At 36.9% G+C, this 25,929-nt stretch overlaps 2 long non-coding RNA genes across 6 annotated transcripts in view; one reads left to right on the top strand and one right to left on the bottom strand.

Annotated features, from left to right (window-relative positions):
- LOC130973570 (uncharacterized) overlaps positions 1 to 16,849 on the bottom strand; it is a 29,006-nt gene extending 12,157 nt beyond the window's left edge. The window contains exons 1-4 of one of the 4 annotated variants that reach the window (XR_009084183.1): positions 16,583 to 16,844; positions 15,094 to 15,178; positions 14,739 to 14,787; positions 11,843 to 14,599 (exon numbers count right to left, since the gene is read on the bottom strand). This is a non-coding gene — a long non-coding RNA (uncharacterized LOC130973570). Of the gene's footprint in view, positions 1 to 11,842; positions 14,788 to 15,093; positions 15,179 to 16,582 lie in introns of those variants that run through there. The other 3 variants (XR_009084182.1, XR_009084184.1, XR_009084181.1) reach the window with 3 other exon arrangements.
- A 5,999-nt stretch (positions 16,850 to 22,848) lies between these two features.
- On the top strand, positions 22,849 to 25,505 carry LOC130976692 (uncharacterized). Of its 2 annotated transcripts, none has more exons than XR_009084735.1 (3): positions 22,849 to 23,334; positions 23,586 to 23,755; positions 24,448 to 25,505. It is a non-coding gene; the product is annotated as an uncharacterized LOC130976692 (long non-coding RNA). The 2 variants fall into 2 exon arrangements; XR_009084734.1 differs by having other exon boundaries at positions 24,415 to 25,505.
- The last annotated feature ends 424 nt before the right edge of the window (positions 25,506 to 25,929 follow it).

Here is a 25,929-nt window from a genome sequence, read left to right as displayed (position 1 = left end):
TTGCGAGTGAAGCAAGGGAAAAATAAAAGTTCAATGAGGATCAAAGATGATTATGTGAGATGCGAAGGATGGCAGTGGAAGTGCTTGTTATGCCATGGGCCGAAGGGCCGTAATTGTTAATGAATTGGCTGGTTATGGATTTAACCATGAGCCGGATGGCTAGATTATTTTCGTGTTACGGCGGAGCCATGATTATGGCTAAGAATAAATGCATATATGCTGTTGAATGAATTGTGAATATTGCACTTCTACTATCGGAGATAAGAGTTTCCCTGGGAGAAAGCAGTGGCTAGCCACCACATGCTCTAGGTTGAGACTCGAAGCTCTTTTGACCCTATGTCGTCAGGGTGGCCGGGCACTGTGAAAGCCCCGGATGAGCTCACCCCCAAGAATATTCACCAGTGAAGGTGATGGATATGGATCATGATTATGATCACGATTATGGTGAGTATAACTCGAGTTGGGGAGACACGACAGAGGGACAATCCAATGGTTAGCTACCAGGACTTGTCGGGATGGCTCTATAACCGACAGAAGATATCATCAGCCATTAGGGACAGTCATTCATCATATGCATATTATGTGAATTGTTTGAGATTGCCTATTTGACTGCATATTACTTGCTATTTGTCTAAGTGCCTTATCCGTTCCTACTTGTATATCTCTTGTCTGAAATAACTGTGTTTGCCATTTTATACTCCTACTAGCAGTTGGGAGGTCTGAAGGAATTGGAAAGGGAAGTATTAGTTAGACTGAAGGATCTTTAGTCAGTTGTCACTTATGGTTTAGCTTGTTTATAAGCTTTGATTTTATCTGAAGGAAGTTCTAGGATTGCCTTCGGCTTTCCTCTATTATTACATGTTATATATGTGGGAACTATTACCATGCTGGGAACCTCTGGTTCTCACCCAAACGGATTTTGTGATTTTCAGATGCAGGACGTGAGGCTTCTCGCTGAAGCATGCTGGAGACTTCTGGATTAGCGAAGATTCTTTGTTCTTGGGACTCTGTTTTGATTTCATATTTTCCCTTAGATACTTTTATCTCCATTAAATAATACAAACTGTGATGACTCCTCTTAGATGGGATTTTGGAGAATAGGCTTTCCTTATTTCAAAAAGGATGCCTGATGAGTGGAGAAAGAGCACCTTGGTACCTATCTACAAGAATAAGGGGGATATACAAAGTTACGAAAACTATAGAGGAATCAAGCTTATGAGTCATACCATGAAATTATGGGAAATGGTGATAGAGCGGAGGTTGAAAAAAGAGAGACAAGTAACAGAGAACCAATTTGGATTTTTGCCAGGCAGATTTACCACTGAAGCGATATACCTATTAAAAAGGATGATGGAGAGGTATCGTAGTAATAAAAGGGATCTACATATGGTGTTTATTTATTTGGAAAAAGCATATGATAGAGTACCAAGGGAGGTCTTATGGAAGGTTTTAGAAAAAAAGAGAGTAAGGATCACATATATTCGTGCAATTAAAGATATGTACGATGGGCCACAACTAGTGTGAAGACTCAAGATGGTGTGACAGAGGAATTTCCTATTGGTATAGGATTACACCAGGGATCATCCTTAAGTCCATACCTTTTCACATTAGTCTTGGAAGTACTCACAGAGCACATCCAAGAGCCTGTGCCATGGTGCATGCTTTTTGCCGATGATATCATCCTTATGGGAGAGTCAAGAGAAGACCTAAATAAGAAGTTGGAGTTATGGAGAGAAGCTCTAGAAGTGTATGGTCTGCGTATAAGCCGTAGCAAGACGAAATATATGGAATGTAAGTTCAGTCTGAGAAGGGAAAACTCTAATATAGAGGTGAAAATTGGAGAAAACATCCTACGAAAAGTTAAAAGTTTTAAGTATCTTGGGTGCATCATACAAGATAATGGAGAGATTGAACAGGATGTAAATCATAGGATTCAAGCAGGTTGGTCAAAATGGCGGAGTGCATCTGGTTTTATATGCGACAAAAAAGTGCCTTTAAAACTTAAAGGTAAATTCTATCGCACCGCTATAAGACCGGCTATGCTTTATGGTACGGAGTGTTGGACGGCTAAAGGGGAGCACGAACATAAGCTAAGTGTGGCAGAGATGAAGATGTTGAGATGGATGAGTGGTCATACGCGATTAGATAAAATAAGGAACAAAGATATAAGGGAGAGAGTTGGAGTAGCACCCATTGTGGAAAAGATGGTTGAATCGAGTCTTAGGTGGTTTGGACATGTGAGAAGAAGACCGATAAAACATCCAGTCAGGAAAGTGAATGAGATGGAAGATGGACAAGGGAAGAAAGGCAGAGGAAGACCTAAGAAGACCATCCATGAGGTGGTCCAACGAGATCTACATGTAAACGGTCTCTCTGTAGACATGACACATAACAGAGCACAATGGCGTCGTTTGATTCATGTAGCCGACCCCATTTAGTGGGATAAGGCTTTGTTGTTGTTGTATATATCGCTATGCTCGGACCAGTTATCTTTGCATCCGGATTTGAGTTTTGAAATTCCCGTTTTTGACACTCTTTTGTATATATATAATCTCGCATTGGTTTATTGATGAGCGGATATTTTATACGCTTTTTGGGGGTAATTTCATGTAGATTTTAGTATGTTTTAGTTAGTTTTTAGTAGATTTTTATTAGTCTTTAGGCAAAAATCATATTTCTGGACTTTACTATGAGTTTGTGTGCTTTTCTGTGATTTCAGGTATTTTCTGGCTGAAATTGAGGGAGCTGAGCAAAAATCTTATTCAGGCTGAAAAAGGAATGTTGATGCTGTTAGATTCTGACCTCCCTGCACTCGGAATGGATTTTTTAGAGCTACAAGAGTCCAATTGGCGCGCTCACAATTGGGTTGGAAAGTAAACATCCCGGGCTTTCCAGCAATATATAATACTCTATGCTTTGCGCGAAGATAGATGACGTAAACTGGCGTTCAACGCCAGTTCCATGTTGCAGTCTGGCGTTCAGTGCCAGAAACAGGTTGCAAGTTGGAGTTCAACGCCAGAAACAGGTTACAACCTGGCGTTCAACTCCAGAAATAGTCCAGGCACGTGAGAAGCTTAAGTCTCAGCCCCAGCACACACCAAGTGGGCCCCAGAAGTGAATTTCTGCACCAATTATCTTAGTTTACTCATTTTCTGTAAACCTAGGTTACTAGTTTTGTATTTAAACAACTTTTAGAGACTTATTTTGTATCTCATGACATTTTTAGATCTAAACTTTGTACCTTTTGACGGCATGAGTCTCTAAACTCCATTGTTGGGGGTGAGGAGCTCTGCAGCCTCTCGATGAATTAATGCAATTATTTCTGTTTTCCATTCAAACACGCGTGTTCCTATCTAAGATGTGAAGGTGATGATCCGTGACACTCATCACCTTCCTCAATCCATGAACGTGTGCTTGACAACCACCTCCGTTCTACATTAGATTGAATGAGTATCTCTTAGATTCCTTAATCAGAATCTTCGTGGTATAAGCTAGAATCCATTGGCAGCATACTTGAGAATCCGGAAAGCCTAAACCTTGTCTGCGGTATTCCGAGTAGGATTCTGGGATTGGATGACTGTGATGAGCTTCAAACTCGCGAGTGTTGGGCGTAGTCACAGACGCAAAAGAATCAATGGATCCTATTCCGACATGATCGAGAACCGACAGATGATTAGCCGTGCTGTGACAGAGCATTTGGACCATTTTCACTGAGAAGATGGGAAGTAGCCATTGACAACGGTGACACCCTACATATTGCTTGCCATAGGAGGAACCTTGCGTGTGTGAAGAGGAGGACAAGGGAAAAACTGAAATTCAGAGGGCAAAGCATCTCCAAAACTCCAACATATTCTCCATTACTGCATAATAAGTATTTATTTCATGCTCTTTTACTTATTTGCAATTCAACTTGATAATAAAAATTGATATCCTGACTAAGAGTTACAAGATAACCATAGATTGCTTCAAACCAACAATCTCCGTGGGATTTGACCCTTACTCACGTAAGGTATTACTTGGACGACCCAGTGTACTTGCTGGTTAGTTGTGCGAAGCTGTGAGAAATAGTCTATTAATATTGGCATACACAATTTCGTGCATCAAGTTTTTGGCGCCGTTGCCGGGGATTGTTTGAGTTTGAACAACTGACGGTGAATCTTGTTGCTTAGATTAGGAAAAATTTATCTTTTTTACTAGAATTGCATCTTTTATTATCCCTTTTAAAAGTTTTTCAAAAAAAAATATTGTTTTTCTTTAATTGAATTTTTGTTTTTTTATGAGTTTAGTATCATGTTCTAAGTTTGGTGTCAATTGTATGCTTTTTGTGTTCCTTAAATTTTTCAAAAATAATTTTTCTCCGTTTGGTTCATACATTTTTTGAATGTGTCTATTTTCTTGGGAATAGTTGCCCATTTGAGTTTACTTTTTAAAATCTTCTTCAAAAATAATTTTTCTTTGATTGAATCTTGTGCCAAACTTTAAGTTTGGTGTTCTCTTGTTAATTTTCTTTAATTTTCAAAAATTTAATTTGGTTTTCAAAAAAATTTCAAGTTTGGTGTTCTTTCTTTTGTTCTTGTTGTTCTTGTGAATCTTCAAAGTGTTCTTGAGTCTTCTTTGTGTTTTGATCTTAAAATTTTTAAGTTTGGTGTTCCTTGGTGTTTTCCCTCCAAAATTTTCGAAAACAAGGAGCATTAGATCTAAAAATTTTAAGTCTTGTGTCTTTTGTGTGTTTTTCTCTTTCATAATAAAATTCAAAAATAAAAAAAAATATCTTCTCCTTTAATTTCTCATAATTTTCGAATTACTTGGGTTGACTTAGTCAAAATTTTTCAAATTATATCTTTTTTAAAAATATCCTAACCACTTTCTCTCTCCTCGTTTTTTTTTTCGAAAATCTTCATAAAATATTTTTAACTTTTATTTTTATTTTTATTTCGTTTTTTTATTATTTTATTTTATTTCATTTTATTATTTCAAAAATAATTTTTTTTAAAAAAATAAATAAAATAAATTCACATCATCTCCCTTTCTCCATCATGGATCTAAGTGGAAATGAACAGTCCAGAAGGACTTTGGGGTCATATGCTAACCCCACTACTGCTTCATATGGGAGTAGTATCTGTATACCCTCCATAGGAGTCAGTAGCTTTGAGTTGAATCCTCAGCTCATTATCATGGTGCAGCAAAGTTACCAGTATTCCGGTCTTCCATAGGAAGAACCTACAGAGTTTCTGGCACAGTTTTTACAAATTATTGACACAGTACATGATAAAAAGTAGATCAGGATGTCTACAGGCTATTACTGTTTCTATTTGCTGTAAAAGACCAAGCCAAGAGGTGGTTAAATAACCAACCCAAGGCTAGCATAAAGACATGGAAACAGCTGTCAAAAAAATTTCTGAATCAATACTTCCCTCCAAAATGGATGACACAGCTAAGGCTGAGCATCCAAGGCTTTAAACAAGGAGATAATGAATCCCTTTATGATGCCTGGGAGAGATACAGAGAGATGCTGAGAAAATGTCCCTCTGAAATACTTTCAGAGTGGGCGCAGTTAGACATCTTCTATTATGGGCTTACAGAGAGAGCTCAGATTTCTCTAGACCACTCAGCTGGTGGATCTATACACATGAGAAAGACAATAGAAGAAGCTCAAGAGCTTATTGATACAGTTGCCAGAAATCAGCATCTGTACCTAAGCAGTGAACCTTCCATCAATGAAGAGGCTAAAACAGTAACTGCTAAACTCAGTCCTGCAGATCAAGCTACTGAATTCAATAAGCAATTAGATTTTCTAACAAAACAGCTAGCCGAATTCAAGGAAATATTGCAAGAAACAAGAATGGCTAATATGAATATGGAAGTGCAGTTGAAGCAAACAGAAAAGCAGTTATCAAAACAAATAACAGAAGAATGCCAAGCAGTTCAATTAAGAAGTGGAAAAACATTAAATACCTCACTTCAAGGCAGCAGGAGGCCAAGAAATAAACAGACTGCTACCTAAAATCCCTCTGAGGACAGTCAGAGCCCAGAGAGGAATAGCTCTGGCACTCAAACGCCAGATAATGGGTGGAAAGCTGGCGTTGAACGCCCAACCCATGCTCAGTCCTGGCGTCCAATGCCAGAAACAAGCAAAGAACTGGCGTTGAACGCCCAAAGGAAGCTTAGTTCTGGCGTTCAGACGCCAGAAACAGATAAGGAGTTGGCGTCTAACGCCACTCCAGCTTCCACCCCTGGTATTCAAACACCAGTGGGGGATCAGACACATACAAGTGCTAATAGCAACTCCTCTAAAAAGGCTTCTCAACCTACGGCTGTAAGCAATAAACCTGCAGCAACTAAAGTTGAGGAATACAAAGCCAAAATGCCTTATCCTCAGAAACTCCGCCAAGCGAAACAGGATAAGCAATTTGCCCGCTTTACAGACTATCTCAGAACTCTTGAGATAAAGATTCCGTTTGCAGAGGCACTTGAGCAAATACCCTCTTATGCTAAGTTCATGAAAGAGATCTTAAGTCATAAGAAGGATTGGAGGGAAACTGAGAAAGTTTACCTCACCGAAGAATGCAGTGCAGTCATTCTGAAAAGCTTACCTAAGAAGCTTAAGGATCCGGGAAGCTTTATGATACCATGCACATTAGAAGGTACTTGTACCAAGCAAGCTCTATGTGATCTTGGGGCAAGTATTAACCTAATACCTGCAGCTACTATAAAAAAGCTTGGGTTGACTGATGAAGTTAAACCAACCCGAACATATCTCTAACTTGCTGATGGCTCCATTAAATACCCATCAAGCGTAATTGAAGACATGATTGTCAAGGTTGGGCCATTTGCCATTCCCACTGACTTTGTGGTGCTGGAAATAGAGGAGCACAAGAGTGCAACTCTCAATTCTAGGAAGACCTTTCCTAGCAACTGGACAAACCCTCATTGACGTCTAAAAAGGGGAAGTGACCCTGAGAGTCAATGAGGACGAGTTTAAGTTGAATGTTGTCAAAGCCATGCAGCATCCAGACACCCAAAATGACTGCATGAGCATTGATTTTATTGACTCTCTGGTAAAAGAGGTCAATATGGCTGAGAGTCTCGAATCAGAGCTAGAGGATTTCTTTAAAGATGTTCAGCCTGATCTGGAGGAACCAGAGAGAATAATAGAACCTCTGAAAATCCCTCAGGAAGAGGAGAAACCTCCCAAACCCGAGCTCAAACCATTACCATCATCCCTGAAATATGCATTTCTGGGAGAAGGTGATACCTTTCCTGTAATCATAAGCTCTAACTTAGAGCCACAGGAAGAGGAAGCACTAATTCAAGTGCTAAGGACACACAAGACAGCTCTTGGGTGGTCCATCAGTGATCTTAAGGGCATTAGCCCAGCCAGATGCATGCACAAGATCCTATTGGAGGGTGACGCTAAGCCAGTGGTTCAACCACAAAGACGGCTGAATCCAGCCATGAAGGAGGTGGTGCAGAAGGAGGTCACTAAATTACTAGAGGCTGAGATTATTTATCCTATTTCTGATAGCCCCTGGGTAAACCCTGTCCAAGTCGTCCCTAAGAAAGGTGGCATGACAGTGGTCCATAATGAAAAAAATGAACTGGTTCCTACAAGAACAGTTACAGGGTGGCGTATGTGTATTGATTATAGAAGGCTCAATACAGCCAACAGAAAGGATCATTTTCCTTACCATTCATAGACCAGATGCTAGAAAGACTAGCAGGTCATGAATACTACTGTTTCCTAGATGGATATTCAGGTTATAATCAAATTGCAGTAGATCCCCAGGATCAAGAGAAAACAGCATTCACATGTCCATCCGGAGTATTTGCATACAGAAGGATGACATTTGGTCTGTGTAATGCACCTGCAACCTTTCAAAGGTGTATGCTCTCTTATTTCTCTGATATGGTGGAAAAATTTCTGGAAGTCTTCATAGATGACTTTTCAGTATTTGGAGACTCATTCAGTTCCTGTCTTGACCATCTAGCACTTGTTCTAAAGAGGTGCCAAGAGACTAACCTGGTTTTAAACTAGGAAAAATGTCACTTTATGGTGACTGAAGGATTTGTCCTTGGGCACAAAATTTCGAACAAGGGAATAGAGGTGGATCAAGCTAAGGTAGAGGTAATTGAAAAATTACCACCACCTGCCAATGTTAAGGCAATCAAAAGCTTTCTGGGGCATGCAGGATTCTATAGGAGGTTAATAAAAGATTTTTCAAAAATCACAAAACCTCTGAGTAATCTGCTAGCTGCTGACACGCTATTTATCTTTGATAAGGAGTGTCTGCAGGCGTTTGAGACCCTGAAAGCTAAATTGGTCACAGCACCAGTCATCTCTGCACCAGACTGGACATTACCATTTGAATTAATGTGTGATGCCAGTGACCATGCCATTGGTGCAGTGTTGGGACAAAGGCATGACAAACTTCTGTACGTCATTTACTATGCCAGTTGTGTTTTAAATGACGCACAGAAGAACTACACAACCACAGAAAAAGAATTACTTGCAGTGGTTTACGCCATTGACAAAATCAAATCTTATTTAGTAGGATCAAAAGTGATTGTGTACACTGACCATGCTGCTCTTAAATATCTACTCCCAAAGCAGGATTCAAAACCCAGACTCATCAGATGGGTGTTGCTTCTACAAGAGTTTGATATAGAAATAAGAGACAGAAAAGGGACAGAGAACCAGGTAGCAGATCACCTGTCCCAAATAGAACCAATAGAAGGGACGTCCCTCCCTCTTACTGAGATCTTTGAAAACTTTCTGGATGAGCAACTCTTTGCCATTCAGGAAGTGCCATGGTTTGCAGATATTACAAACTACAAGGCAGTGAGATTCATACCCAAAGAGTACAGTCGGCAGCAATCAAAGAAATTGATCACTGATGCAAAGTACTATCTTTAGGATGAACCCTATCTCTTCAAGAGATGTGCAGACAGAGTAATTCGTAGATGCGTGCCTAAAGAAGAAGCACAGAAGATCCTCTGGCCCTGCCATGGATCACAGTATGGAGGACATTTTGGAAGTGAGCGAACAGCCACAAGAGTCCTCCAATGTGGCTTCTACTGGCCTACTCTCTATAAAGACTCCCGAGTGTTTGTACTTAACTGTAACAATTGCCAAAGATCTGGCAATCTGCCTCACAGTTATGCCATGCCTCAATAAGGGATCTTGGAGATTGAGTTGTTTGATGTATGGGGTATTGACTTCATGGGGCCTTTCCCACCATCATATTCAAACACTTATATTCTGGTGGCAGTGGATTACGTATCCAAATGGGTGGAAGCTATTGCAACACCCACCAATGATACTAAGACAGTGCTGAAATTCCTCCAGAAACACATCTTCAGCAGATTTGGTGTCCCTAGAGTACTAATCAGTGATGAGGGCTCTCATTTCTGCAATAAACAGCTTTACTCTGCTTTGGTTCGATATGGAGTTAGCCACAGGGTAGCCACTCCATATCATCCACAGACAAATGGGCAAGCTGAAGTCTCTAATAGAGAACTTAAAAGAATTCTAGAACGGACCGTGATTAACCGTAGAAAGGATTGGGCAAGAAGCTTGGATGATGCTCTGTGGGCATACAAAACAGCATTCAAGACACCTATAGGAACTTCTTCATACCAGCTGATGTATGGAAAAGCCTGTCACTTGCCAGTGGAACTGAAGCATAAGGCCTACTGGGCAACCAGATTCTTAAACCTTGATGCCAAGTTAGCTGGAGAAAAACGATTGCTCCAGCTAAATGAGCTAGAGGAATTCAGACTCAATGCTTTCGAAAATGCAAAAATTTACAAAGAAAAAGCAAAAAGATGGCATGACAAGAAGCTGTCATCCAGAGTCTTTGAGACAGGACAGAAAGTTCTACTGTTTAATTCTAGGCTCAGATTATTCCCTGAAAAATTGAAATCCCGGTGGAGAGGTCCATATGTGATTACAAGTGTGTCACCATATGGATACGTGGAGCTTCAGGATAATGATTCTAACAAAAAGTTCATTGTTAATGGACAGAGAGTTAAACATTATCTTGAAAGCAATTTCGAGCAAGAATGCTCAAAACTGAGACTTGATTAAAGCTCAGTAATACTCCAGCTAAAGACAATAAAGAAGCGCTTGCTGGGAGGCAACCCAGCCATTTACAAAGCCTATTTGTTAATTAATTGATTTTTACAGGTTTATGTCAATTATCTTCAAGGTAAAATAGCAATTGCTTGAGTTCACAGAGTTACAGAAGGATTCGCAGGATAAAACAGCAAAAAGGAAGCTCACTGGTGCGAAAAAGCCAGTAAGAACTTTTTTGGGTGTTGAACGCCCAAAAGAAGCATTTACTAGGCGTTCAACGCCAGTAAGGATAGCCATCTGGGCGTTAAACGCCAGAAAGAAGCATCTTCTGGGCGTTGAACGCCAGAAAGAAGCACCTTCTGGGCGTTTAACGCCAGATTTACAGCGTCTTGGGCGTTCAGAAAAATGCCCAGTGACAAAGGAGTTCTTGGCGTTCAACGCCAGCTAGAAGCAACAGCTGGGCATTGAACGCCCAGGAGAAGCTACAAATGGGCGTTAAACGCCCAAAACATGCAGCGTTTGGGCGTTTAACGCCAGGATTGTGGGGAGGAGGTAAATTCGTTTTCACTTCAAATTTTTTCCATTTCCCATGTTTCCATCCATGATTTCTAAAAACCCTAATTTCTAAAATCCATTTTCAAAGATATCAAATGTATCTTAATTCATAAACACAAATTTTTTTAAATCCTCTTCAACTTCTTTTCAAATCTTTTTCAAAACAAATCTATCTCTTTTCCTTCTTAAAATCTTTTCAACTCATAAATATCTTTTTCAAATCTTCACAATATCTTTCTCAAAACAAATTTATCTTTTTCAAATATCTTTTATATCTTTTCAATTTTCAATTACATCTTTTTCCTATCATATTTATCTTTTACAAATCATATCTTCTATCTTATCTTTTCTCAAAATTTTCGAAAACCCACCCCCTCCCTTTAAATCCACATTTGACCTCCCTCCTCTCATCCACCATTCGATACTAGCTCTCCTTCTATTCCTCTCCTTTCCTTTCTTTTGCTTGAGGACAAGCAAAGTCTAAGTTTGGTGTATTTTTTCGTGATCACTGGGCTAAAACTCATCAAGATCATGGCACCTAAGGGAAAACAAACCACTTCAAGAGGCAAGAAAGAGAATATTCCAAAATTACTTTGGAATCAAGAGAAGTTCTTAACCAAAAAAAAAACATGCAGATCATTACCACAAAATAATGGGTCTGAGATTAGTGATCCCGGAAGTTCAATTCGATCTGAAAGAAGACGAATAGCCAGAGATACAGGAGCTGAAGCGCCAGAAGTTATCTCTTGAAGGACCAGACATCCCACAGGTTGAAGGAGCACCCATCATCTCCCAAACTAAAGGTTGTTGAGTCCTAATCTTAGCCTTAACTCTGTGATAATTGTTCTTATTAGGAATTTACCTTAGAAGTTATATATGAGTAGTAGTAATTAGTATCTCTATTTTGATTTTATCTCCAATTAAGCTATAATTTATTTTTCTCATCATCATCAAACATGAATAAAATAGTAGATTTTTAGAATAAAGAGGCAACATTTTTTCGAGTTCTTAATAAGGAAAATTCTAATTATTTATATGTGGTGGCAATACTTTTTGTCTTCTGAATGAATGCTTGAACAGTGCATATTTTTTATATTGAATTTTATGAATGTTAAAATTGTTGGCTCCTGAAAGAATGATGAACAAGAGAAATATTATTGCTGATCTGAAAAATCATGAAATTGATTCTTGAAGCAAGAAAAAAGCAGTGAAAAAAAAAGAAAAAAAAAAGAGAAAAGCAAAAGAGGTAGAAAAAGCCAATAGCCCTTTAAACCAAAAGGCAAGGGTGAAAAGGATCCAAGGCTTTGAGCATCAATGGATAGGAGGGCCCAAGGAAATAAATCCAGGCCTAAGCGGCTAAATCAAGCTGTCCCTAACCATGTGCTTGTGGCATGCAGGTCCAAGTGAAAAGCTTGAGACTGAGTGGTTAAAGTCGTGATCCAAAGCAAAAGAGTGTGCTTAAGAACTCTAGACACCTCTAATTGGGGACTCTAACAAAGCTAAGTCACAATCTGAAAAGGTTCACCCAATTATGTGTTTGTGGCATTTATGTATCCGGTGGTAATACTGGAAAACAAAGTGCTTAGGGCCACGGCCAAGACTCATAAAGTAACTGTGTTCAAGAATCAACATACTAAACTAGGAGAATCAATAATACTATCTGAATTCTGAATTCCTATGGATGTCAATCATTTTGAATTTCAAAGGATAAAGTGAGATGCCAAAACTGTTCAGAAGCAAAAAGCTACTAGTCCTGCTCATCTAATTGGAATTTGAGCTTCACTTAAAACTCTGAGATATCATTGCTTCTTAATTTATTTTTATCCTATTTTATTTATCTAGTTGCTTGGGGGCAAGCAACAATTTAAGTTTGGTGTTGTGATGAGCGGATATTTTATACGCTTTTTGGGGGTAATTTCATGTAGATTTTAGTATGTTTTAGTTAGTTTTTAGTAGATTTTTATTAGTCTTTAGGCAAAAATTATATTTTTGGACTTTACTATGAGTTTGTGTGCTTTTCTGTGATTTCAGGTATTTTCTGCCTGAAATTGAGGGAGCTGAGCAAAAATCTGATTCAGGCTGAAAAAGGACTGCTGATGGTGTTGGATTCTGACCTCCCTGCACTCGGAATGGATTTTTTGGAGCTACAGAAGTCCAATTGGCGCGCTCTCAATTGGGTTGGAAAGTAGACATCTAGGGCTTTCCAGCAATATATAATAGTTCATACTTTGCCTGAAGATAGATGAGGTAAACTGGCGTTCAACGCCAGTTCCATATTGCAGTCTGGCGTTCAGCGCCAGAAACAGGTTGCAAGTTTGAGTTCAACGCCAGAAATAGGTTACAACCTGGCGTTCAACTCCAGAAACAGCTCAGGCACGTGAGAAGCTTAAGTCTCAGCCCCAGCACACACCAAGTGGGCCCCAGAAGTGGATTTGTGCACCAATTATCTTAGTTTACTCATTTTCTATAAACCTAGGTTACTAGTTTAGTATTTAAACAACTTTTAGAGACTTATTTTGTATCTCATGATATTTTTAGATCTGAACTTTGTACCTTTTAATGGCATGAGTCTCTAAACTCCATTGTTGGGGGTGAGGAGCTCTGCAGCGTCTCGATGAATTAATGCAATTATTTTTGTTTTCCATTCAAACACGCTTGTTCCTATCTAAGATGTTCATTCGTGCTTCACTATGAAGAAGGTGATGATCCGTGACACTCATCACCTTCCTCAATCCATGAACGTGTGCCTGACAACCACCTCCGTTCTACATTAGATTGAATGAGTATCTCTTAGATTCCTTAATCAGAATCTTCGTGGTATAAGCTAGAATCCATTGGCAGCATAATTGAGAATCCGGAAAGTCTAAACCTTGTCTGTGGTATTTCGAATAGGATTCTGGGATTGGATGACTGTGATGAGCTTCAAACTCGCGAGTGTTGGGCATAGTGACAGACGCAAAAGAATCAATGGATCTTATTCTGACATGATCGAGAACCGACAGATAATTAACCGTGCTATGACAGAGCATTTGGACCATTTTTACTGAGAGGATGGGAAGTAGCCATTGACAACGGTGACACCCTACATACAGCTTGCCATAGGAGGAACCTTGCGTGTGTGAAGAGGAGGACAGGGGAAAAGCTGAAATTCAGAGGGCAAAGCATCTCCAAAACACCAACATATTCTCCATTACTGCATAATAAGTATTTATTTCATGCTCTTTTATTTATTTGCAATTCCACTTGATAATAAAAATTGATATCCTGACTAAGAGTTACAAGATAACCATAGATTGCTTCAAACCAACAATCTCCGTGGGATTCGACCTTTACTCACATAAGGTATTACTTGGACGACCTAGTGCTCTTGCTGGTTAGTTGTGCGAAGCTGTGAGAAATAGTCTATTAATATTGGCATACACAATTTTGTGCATCATTTTTCCTTGTTCGTTACGTTACCGATTGAAGTGTTGCGCTTTTGAGTTACGAATTTTGTTTGACCCCTTTTTCTTAAAAAGGCTCCTAGTTATAATCATTTTTCACAATATTATTCGTACTAAATTTTTATTTTAGAGGTCGTAATACCTTGCCATCTCTGAATTATGACTTAAGCATAAGACTCTATATGGTAGGGTGTTACACATTTCATCTATGAAACATGCTCTCCATTGTCCAGAAACTAGAAATAACATTGCAAGCTTAGTAGAAAGAAAAAGCATACACCAGCTAACAGCTTCAGCGACTTATCTTGAAGCATTTCCTATTGTATGAAAAATAAACTACATGCCAATATATATTGCTTATTCCATAATCCATATTGCTAAACATGTAAGAACTGTCATAGAACAACCATTGCATTTAGAATAATAAAAACAACAAAAATTCACACCTCATCCTTATGTCCCTTGTCATGAATCTGAGATCCTGTACCAAAACTCTTCCCCTCATTACAAGTAGATTCTTCTCTCACTTTTCAAAAAATTAAGAGCATAGTACACATTGAAATAAGAGACCATATGTTCATAATGGTAAACATCAATGCAACCAAATAGAAAAAATAAAAGTCATAATAGTATCATTAAAAAATAGAAACAAAAGAATTAATTACCTTCAGAGAGAAACAAAGTAGACAACCAATTTTGAGAGACCACAGCATCCTGGTTTACACATAACAAAATTAGAACCTTGATCGAAAGAAAAATTAAGAGTTAATGCTTACTTTGGTAAAAAAGTTGCTTATTTTGATCATTGAACCTTTTTCTTTTCCATTCAAAATTCAAGTGTGTAGTTAACAATATACATATAGTCCAAAAGGATTTTTATTATATTATATTAATTAACTAATATTTCTTATTTATTCTGCTCAATAACTTCTAGAAACACTTTCACACAACAGTAGCTTTTGGTCTAACATAGAATTGCATGATTTTGAGTGGGATTTTGAACTAAATATTAATGCTGACCTCTTTTTTTCATTTTCCATCAATCATCAACCAGGTGAGACCCAATGAATCCAGCTCCTCCAGTGATCAATATTCTCATGTTGGACTGTAATCAAGAAGGAATAATAAATTAATAATAGGTAAAAGTAAAAGCACCGCATAGATCAAGGTACAAAGATGTTTTTGTGAAATTAGTGATTAAGATAAAGCTTATAGCCAAACACTTAATACAAATTGGATCAAAGATCCATAATTGACCTCTCATATACATAATACCATGATGAATCTAAAGGTCTATAAGAAACTAATTCATTCTAGGAATAGCAAAAAGCCAAAACCACCACAAAGATCATCCTAGTTTTGGAAACTTAAATATGGCTTTGAATGTCAACAGCTAAGCCAGTAGCAGAAATTGTGGTAGGCATCAGTAGCATTAATGTGTCATGACCAAGTTGTGCTCTTTCATTGTCTCTAAATAACAAATTCAAAAGCAAACTTTATTCCTAACACACAAGAGACTTCCAATAAAATAATATTATTGATTTGCAAAGCTTTTTTCAATAACCAAATTTTTGCATCTGAAATAGTGGTTTTACCATCTAATCTTATGCTTCAAAGATTGTCTTGACTAACTCAAAAATCTGAGGAAGTCCTTGCTGCATTAATTAGTAAGAAGCAAAATTTTATTCTATTAGTACTACAAAGCATTTAAAACTCAATTATCAACACTTGCGGTTGCAGCACCAAGATATCAAATACCTTACAAATTTTTCCTTTCTCACCATAATAAGAAACCACAGGTGGACTAGACTCCAAGAAAACCTTAAATCGCTTCTTTATTGTTTCAATCTTGTCATCCTCTCTTGCCTTCATTATCCCAAAAAAAGGATGAATTTGCTGATAACCATAAGAAAATGAGAAGAAATAGTTCTCTGTTTTTTTTTTTTGGAAAGACAAAACTAACTTGGTTCATTGTTAGTACTTTTAGCAGAAGCTTCACTGTCACATCTGAAGGAACAATTTTTCCTATCATAATAAGTTAAAAAAGTAATATGAATTTGGAAAGTATGGCCAAAAGAATATACTATCATAATGAGTTAAAAAAGAAGAATAAAGTATCAAGCACAATTCATCAAACACAGTTTGGAAAGTATGGCTACTATCATAAGGAATCTGCAATTATCAAGCACAATTCATCAAACACCTGGAGTGTTTAAGAATTTGAAACAAGAAAAACTAAAACTCATTGATTGTTGTTATATCAAATAGTAAAGCATTCAGAATAGGCGAATGAAAGAGGATAAATAAAGTGAAAAGGGAAGGAGAAAGAGAACAGAAAAAAGATTAAAACGAAATCACCCCTTCTGTCCTATGTTCTTGACAAGAACAAAATCAAAATAAAAGAGTAAATTGAAACCAAATCAAGAAGAAAAAGATTAATGTGAACCAAATTGAATTCTAAAACCAAAAAGAAAACAGAACAAAATTGAAAGACGAATTTTTTGGATACCTGAGCAGATCTAAGGACGGGACCAGGGAAGCAGGGAGCAAATTGACGATGGACCCACCAACAAGGGGGAGCGCGTAGCAACTGGTACTGACGAGAAGAGGTACACAGTGGCAAGGATTCATGTGCGGAGGTGTGTCCTTTCCCTTTGCTCCCATTTGTGTTCGCCCAAGGAACAAAAGATGGAATTTGTTGATTCTTCACTATATATACCCAAAACGCAGCGATTTTACTGAACAGCCGCTATCCAATATAGTTCCGCAGCTGAAGCCAAACTGTAGCTCAAAATCGATGCTATTCTACTAATTTGCGACGAGTTTGAACACGGACGCTAATTTCTGGCCGCTATCCTTCGCTTGTCTTGTAATGGTTAACCTACCATTAGGGGCTTAAATAGGACGAAAACGTTAGAGATAGAAACGATACATAGAAATAAATTTTAATTTTATCCTTCAATAATATCAATTTTTTACGTTACATAGTTATTCAATTATTTTTTAATTTTATTCTTAATCACATTATTTTTTCTAAGTAAATTTATTTTTTTTAAAAACAAAATTAAAAAATAAATTAAGTAATTATTTGTCAGAAAAAATTAAAATTATTGACGAAAAGATTAAAATTTATTTAAAAGTTAAAAATACTTTTTTTCAATAATTTCAATCATTTTAATTTTTAATAAAATTTAATATTTTCTTTAATAATTTTAATTTTTTAACGACGAATAATTACTTAATTTATTTTTAAATTTTACTCTTAATCAAAAATAGATTCATTTAGAAAAAAATAATGTGACAAAAATAAAATTAAAAAATAATTGAATAATTAGTTATCGTAAAAATTTGGTATTATTGAATAATAAAATCAGAAATAAAGTATAACTAAATTAAACATTAAAGCATTTCGATATATTAGAAACAAAAGGTACAATTTATATTTTGAGTAAAAGACAAATAAGTCTCTGACCTTTTAAAACGAGAACATTTTCGTCTCTCAAGATTGGAAAATACATTTCGATCCCTTACGTTTTAAAACAGCTGACAATTATACCCTACTGTCCATTTTGGGCCAAAAATGGTAACAGAGCCAGCTGACATGGAAGAGTAGAGAATGATGTGTCCGTTACACTTGCTGAAGTGGACCGGGACAAATTATTTGTGGACAAATTCGTCCCTTAATGGACAAAACGACGCCGTAAACATGAGTGAGCCCTATTTCATCAAAATGCAAGGTAGAAGCCATGGCCGCTGCTGGTGCGATCATCCATGAATGAGTGAGGGGGTTCTTCATCTTGCTTATCCTTTTTTCCATGTTTCATGAAGGTGCAGATTATGAGGAAACGTGTAGTTCGGAAAGCTTTTGACATGATTTTGGGGATATCTATGAGTGATAACAGGGAGGTATGTTCATATTTTGACGAATTTTAGTTGTACACATTCTGCCATTATCCCATTCTACATAGGATAAATTGTGTTAACTTAGATTCACTAATACTATCCGTAAGTCTATATGTGTTTATTCGTTTGACTAGATGTCTTGCTCTATATGTAGGACTATGAGAAGTTCTGGGAGAATTTTGGCAAACATTTGAAACTGGGTTGTATTGAAGATCGTGAGAATCACAAATGCATCGCTCCATTGCTTAGGTTTTTCTCATCCCAAAGTGAAGAAGAACTGATCAGCTTGGATGAATATGTTGAGAACATGAAGCCTGATCAAAAAGATATTTATTACATTGCAGCCGATAGTGTGAATAGTGCAAAGAACACACCTTTCTTGGAGAGACTTGCAGAGAAGGATTTTGAAGTATAAGTTTGTTTTCTTTCCTAAGTTTATAACTTTGTACGGATTAGTTATATCATTTCTTAATATTGGTGTTTGTGATTTTTTCTTAGGTACTGTTTCTGGTGGATCCAATTGATGAGGTTGCTATTCAAAACCTCAAGTCATATAAGGAAAACAATTTTTTTTATATTAGCAAGGAAGACTTGGATCTAGGTATGTTCCTATTGCATGGTGTATGGGAAAAACATATCCCAAATGCTTGATATACTTCATGTTTTGGGAAAATGCTCATTTAGTCAATGGTATCAGCATTTTCATCAACCAAATATTTAGTAGTCCTTGTTTTTCAGTGGATTCATCATGGCTTGGTTCTTCTTTATAGCTAGTTAAATTTGATTTGTTGTTTCTACAGGTGATAAAAATGAAGAAAGAGAAAAGGAGATGAAACAGGAATTCGGCAAAATTTGTGACTGGATTAAGAAACATTTGGGGGATAAAGTTGCAAGTGTGCAAATTTCAAACAGACTAAGCTCTTCACCCTGTGTTCTGATGTCAGGAAAATTTGGTTGGTCTGCAAACATGGAAAGGTGGGTCTTCCTTTCTATCATATACTTAATGACAAATTTTGAGAATTTTACATAACAAATTAATAATGTGCTCTATGTAATTTTTAGGCTGCATTCAAAACAAATCCTGATGATCAAGATGCCTTCAGAGCTATTGACCTTCTCTATGATGCAGCTTTGGTTTCCAGTGGTTTTACAGTAAGTTCATTGGCTCGGTTAATACTATTGTTTTGAAAGTCATTGAAGTTGGGTTGTTAATGTGATCAAGGTGCTGCATATATTGGCTATTTTAACTTTACGTATGACATTATTTCTTGATGTGCTTGTGTGCGCGTAGCCTGATAATCCAGTGCAGCTTGGAGGGAAGATATATGAGATGAGGGGTATGGCTCTGACCGGTAAATGGTCCGCGTATTCTGGTTAGTCTCATCCCGCAGGAACCCAGCCCCATGTCCCTGAAACTGTAGAAGCTGAGGTGGTTGACCCTGTTGAGGCAAGCAGTCAGAAATGATCAAGAATTATAAGCTTGTATATATCATGCTATCTAGACTGAAGTGAACTCGCATAATTCCATGACAACGGTAATGGAAACCAGCACAGAAAGTTTAATGGTCTTACATGAAATATGAAAACAAGAAAATTGCAAAAGTCAAAGAGTGAAAACGGCAATGGAAACCATCACAAAAAGTTTAACGGTCTTTCATGGACGATCGCACCAGCAGCGGTCATGACTTCCACCTTGCATTTTGATGAAATAGGGCTCACTCATGCATACAGCATCGTTTTGGTCATTAAAGGACGAATTTGTCCACTAATAATTTGTCCCAGTCCACTTTAGCAAGTGTAACGGACACGTCATTCTCTACTCCTCCATGTCAGCTGGCTCCGTTGCCATTTTTGGCCCAAAATGGACGAAGGGGTACAATTGTCAACCGTTTTAAAACGTGAGAGATCAAAATGTACACTACTAGAAAACTAGTTATTACAGACGGATATTTCCGACGAATTTTATCCCACAGAAATACAGACAGAATTTCAGAGGAATTTTTTGTCGAAAAACGAAAAACATGAATTAGCATAAATTACAGACAGAAAAGAGAATCCGTCGATAATTCCGTTGAAAAAATTAATTTTTTTTCGTGGGAAATAGTTACAGACAGAAAATCCATCAGTAATTAAATGGACAAAACACTACGTTTTATTAAATTATTACAGACGAAAAATCCATCTATAATTTAAAATTTTCCATCGAAAATGTTATATTCTGCGTTTTATGATCGATTGTGCCCAAGCTCTATTCATTCACAGCACCAAATCAAACGAGCTCAACCTAGCATTCCCCTCTCCATCAACGGGCTTCTTCTTCTCCTTTCCTCACCCACAGCGCCACCGTCGGCTACTCTACCCGCCGCAGCTACCTTCTCCTTCTTCTCCTCTTTTATTAATTATTACTACTGTAGACTATAGGTGAGTAGGAGAGATTGGAGATCATTGTAGTAGGCTTAGGGTTTTCACTTTTCAACGATTTTAACCTTCAACCATTTGTTGTCGTGATTGGAATTTGTAAGAGCGAAAATGGACGAAACCACAAAGGGCAAAACCGTCATGATGGAAGTTGATTCACTCCTCATTTCTTGCTCAGAGAAAAGCTGTGGTGACTGGTGACCATTAAAACAAATAAGAAACAATGCAAATAGTATTTCAAACCTTCATCGAAAATGCAACTCCACAGGTTATTCATCTTCCTCTATTTTGAGAGAAGCCAGTAACCGTAGTTTGTTTATTTCTAAAATACATATTTGGTGGTAGCTGCAGGTGGCCAGATATAAGCATAGAGTAGATAAGTTCATAATCCCCACCATGAATTTCACATGTCTGCGTCCTTTGCAGAAGCTTACCCATGCTGCAACAAACAGGCACTGCTGCTTTCTTTATTTCACTCAGCATTGTAATTTTCATTCAAACTGCTTAAATTCATTCATATTTAATAAGAGTCTCGCAACAATAAAACTTTAGAGAAAATGCAGGAAGGAAATTAAAGTGTATGTGAAATTGTACATTGAGAGAATTATAATGTGTAATGTTTCACACATAGAGAACTATCTTATATATGCCCACTTGTTGAGACTAACTCTAACTAACTAAAACAAGAAAGTATAAAGAAGCTAGTTCTAACCAACTGACTTTGTTGTACTACATCCATCTCTGCTACCTTACTCTCTAAGTATACTAGTACTTATGATATCATTCCTTAACACTCCCCTCAAGCTTATTAATAGAAGTGAATTATGGCACACCAAAATGGTTCAGCATTGCCAAAATGGAGATCATTGTACACGCTTCTGCCTTCTTTTTCCCTTTGTTCATGAACCCAAAAAGCGCAAAGTTGATCCGAAAGGCGACGATCTTGTTGATGTGCCCTCGAAGAAGCCAAAGACAGAAGATTCTTCGGTTGTCGAAGCTTCTTTCGAAATTGCGGCTGAGAATAAGAGTTCTAGGCACACAATGGAAGATGCTTGGGTTGTTCTCTTAGACGCAAGTTTAGATTACTCTGGAAAATTAAGGTTATTATTATTATTATGAGAGCTTGGTTTTCAGGTGTGCACATTTTGCAAATAGAATTGCTTATTTGTTGAGAAATGTTTAGATTGTTAATCTGGATTGCTGAGCAAACAGAATTCAGAGAAACACTCGTGAGTTTTTCTTTTTCTTCTTCCCTCCCCTCTATGAATTTTGCTGTCCACACCAAGTGTTCAATGGTTTGCTTATTTGTTGGTTTGACCTAACATGCACATCAAATGTTTGTTAATTAGTCTCAGTGGATAATTAGGTAGATATATGTGCTCAATGTTGTGTTTGTGCAGACGAGGTGTTTGATCTAATGACTGAACTGCTTTTGAAATAGGTGTTGTTTTCTTTCTTTGGAGCCATAATGACTTATTGTTTTCTTTTTCTGAAAACTGATTAGGCCTCAATCTGGCTTTGATTTTGCTTCTTTTGTGGTGTTTAGGCATTAGTTACTAGCTTCTGCTCGTAGTAATTATACTAGTATCTTCAATTGAGTCTCCATTTTTGAATTCAGATTCAGTCTCTGTTTTCTTCATTGTTGTGCTTTTCTTTTATGTGTACATAAGTAGTAATATGTATCTTTATTCTTGCTATTTCACTCTTAATTATTTTTATGTTGCAAGTTCTGTCAAGGGGAGGGGAGGCTGTACGGCTTTGTCTCAAACATGCCAGGTTCTTCAACTAACCCTGAATTCTATGCTTTGTTGCTACTGATATTCAGTGCTGATTTTTGTGTTTTCATTCATCATTCCTTTTACTATAGGAACTTGAGTTTCGTTTGCTGTGATATTAGTTTACTCAATTCCTTTTACTATAGGGCAGTGTTTCTTCTCTGAGACTGATATTCTTTTTCCCAAAAAAAAGAAACTTCTTTTGGAACAGAATGGACCACATGTTGCAAGAATCTCAGTTTACAAGGTATGCTATAAGAACTGTTTACTCAATTAAAACCTCCTTGTCTTTTTATTGTTTCTTTGCTGCTTTTTATAACTTGAGATTTTTTGCAGGGGTGTGAGAGAGAAGTTGCTGAGGCTGGGTATGAATTTTCAAAGACAGATTGAAAATCTTTGGAGGCAGCAAGCAATAGCTTATTTCTTTTGTCAACGTTTCAAGGAAAACACTAATGATGATACTTTCGTATTATTTTATGGAACTGTTATCTACAACTAGCACTTGACTATATGGTCTTTCTTATTTAATTTATTTGTTTGGTTTAATTTGTTAAAATTGAAACATAACAAAACGGGTACCATATTTTGTACTTTTTCTCTCAATACTTGGTCAATTCATTCTACCTCAATTTTGATAAGTTCCCCTGCTTCCACTGCTTCAAGCAGCTTGTCACAATACTACTATAATGGAGGATCTTTGATAAATTTTGTGATTCTTGGTGCTTTACTTCTGAGTGCTGTTTTGTAAAATTAAATTAAGCACAGTTCATTTTTTATGCTTAAATGCTTTACTTCTGAGTGCTTCTCTCATCTTTTATTAATATCTCCAACTTCTGCATCCATCACCCTTAAACTATTCTGCTTAAATGCAATTATTCCATCAACCATTTAAGCTTCTTATTTTTTATTTTTCAACTAAGTTTCTGTCTGATGACGTTTTTCAATTTTGCTTTATTAGTAACTTACAAGTTATCTTCTACTTTCAGCGTAATTGTTGATCCTACTAATTTAGCTGATGGTCTGCATTATTATGAGGTCTACGGTATTGACTGCAAAGCACCATGGCGCGGTCCTCTTTTCAGAATTCCAGTTACCATAACCAAGCCTGTGGCTATTACTAATAGACATTCACAAGTTTCATCTTCAAAGATGTTATTCCAATCAGGTGTGCTTTAGTCAATTAAGTTTATTTCTATGCTTCTTTTTGCTGGTGACTTAATGGTTTTCAAATTTTGAGATTATGTGTAATGCATTGAGATCATGTTGTGTAGGCTATTTCCCAGTTGTCTTTTATTTTTTCTAATAAAAAAAGTGTTATTGGACACCTTTGTCTTGAAATTGTTTTATCATATATCATTTGTCATTTGTCTTGAAAGTGTTATTGGACCATTTCTTTGACATGCTTGCTGTGTCCAGATATGTCCATTGCATAAACCGTTGACATGGAGGAGTGTGATGACTTTTTCTTCCCCTGCTGCCAAAAGCTTCGCCTTCAAGATTATAGGTGGTCAAACATTGGAACTAGTCATAGCTCAGTTTTGTCAAGTGGCATAGGGAGTCAAGAGACTACAAGTGTGGATCTGAAGGTGATTCAATTCATATTTGTATAAAGAATTCATTTTCTGTGTCCAAAACTTCCTTTCTCTTCCCATCTCCCCCGTCCCTCTTTTCTCTTTCTTCAAATTAAGCTGGATCTCTCAGTTTTTTGAATTGGCCAAGCCACTAACCCACATTACATAGTCAAAAGATAATCTTGCTAATTTTAATAAAATTTTAGGTTAATACAGAAAATTTTAGTTTCGGAGTCCGACCTAGTCACAACTTATTAGTCTTAGTTTTCTTTAGTTTTTATTGGTTACAACACTTTTGTTTTAAATACCAAAAGAAGAACGATTCTTTTATTTTTATATATGTATGCATTAACAATATATATATATATATAACAAACCAAATTAATTATGTGAAAAGGTTATTTCAACCAAAAAAAATGGTATATGCTTGTGATATATAGGTTTTTCGATCTGTGATATATTCTTAATTTAGGGGCACTTGATTTATTTTTTTAATTCTAATTTGGTTATATTTAAAGAGTGAAAATTTTACTTGATTTGAATTAAGGTTCAAACTTCAAAGTGATGAATCTTGATATGAATTGTAGCATTTCTCAAGGTGATAAACTCTTTTCTTGTTAAATGTGTATGGATTTGTCTCTGTATGAGTCTTGCTGCTTTGGCTAAAACTTCAGCTTTTCGTGCATCTAATTCGGCCATCTATCCAGCTCTCCCCATCTGATCGAAAGTGACATTACATGGCGAGGTAAAATGAATTAGAGCTTATAAGTTATAAGTTACTAGCAATTTTTTTTGGGATACTTGTGCCTTTTTCTTAAATCTCACATATTAGGGAATGTATATACTTACTTGATAGTCTTTTAATCCCATCTTATCACATATGGCAATAGCTGCCTTTTTTTCATCCAACTTGCACAGAAGAAAGACTTGATAAACCACTATTTTATGGTTTATCTTGTGCTCAATTGAGTGGTTTTTATCAACTCTTTATCCACTTATTCATATGATTTGCATGTTTTATATTTTCCTTCCTGATTCTGTGCTATGATTGAAAACATGCTTCTTTGGCTTTTATTTTCTTTTATTTAATCCTCTCTTATTACCATTAGATGCCTTGATATGTGTGTTAAGTGATTTCAGGAATTACAGGGCAGGAATGGCTTAGAGGATGGAAAGGAAGCATGCAAAAGTGGAAGGAATACAAGAAGTTGAAGAAACTGCAAAGCTGTCAGTCTGACCCTCTTGCAATAAAATGATCATAACTTGAGCTACAGAGGTTTAAATGATACGGTTCCACTTGCGTTGGAAAGCTAACGTCCGGGGCTTCGATTTGATATATAATTCGCCATAGTGGCCGTACAGATAGGCGACGCGAACGTGCGCTCCACGCGGACGCATCGCATCTGCGAATCTCATTCCACGCAAACGCGTGGATGACGCCTCCGCGTCACTTTGCCGCGACCTGTACGGACCAGATTTCACAATCGGCAATTTCTAGGCTGTTTCTGACCCAGTTTTCGGCCCAGAGAACACATATTAGAGGCTATAAAGTGGGGGAATGCATCCATTCATAATTAAGCTTTCATAACTCATAAATTTTAGTTTTAGATGTAGTTTTTAGAGAGAGAGGCTCTCTCCTCTCTCTTAGGATTTAGGATTAGGATTTCTATTAGGATTAGGATTGTTTCTTCATACCAGGTTCTTTAATTTATGTTTCTCTTCTACTTTTAGATACTCTAATACTTTTATCTGTCAATTACTTATGTTGCCCATTTGATTCATAAATCTTTCCATGTTAGATTTAAATTTATATTTAAATACATTTGAGGTATTTTCAGATCTATGATTTTCATTTAGCTCTTTATATTCTTAGCTTTAATTGATTAATTGGTAACTCTTGAGTTATCAAACTCATTGTTGATTGAAAATTGGAATTCTTCAAGAATTAATTCGAGTTCCACTAACTCTAGCCTTTTCCAAGGAAAGACTAGGACCTGAGGAACCAAACTTATTCCATCCACTTGACTTACCTTCATAGTTAGAGGTTAACTTAGTGGGAGAAAATTCCAATTCTCATCACAATTGATAAGGATAACTGGGATAGGACTTCCAGTTTTCATATTTTGCTAAGAGTTTTATTAATTATTAATTTATTAATTCTTGCAATTTATTTCTCTTGCTTAAAACCT

Source organism: Arachis stenosperma, chromosome 4 (assembly GCF_014773155.1).
Source record: "Arachis stenosperma cultivar V10309 chromosome 4, arast.V10309.gnm1.PFL2, whole genome shotgun sequence".
Lineage (NCBI taxonomy): Eukaryota > Viridiplantae > Streptophyta > Magnoliopsida > Fabales > Fabaceae > Arachis > Arachis stenosperma.
The sequence above is the reverse complement of the archived record's forward strand: the minus strand, read 5'-3'. Positions and strand labels throughout refer to the sequence as shown.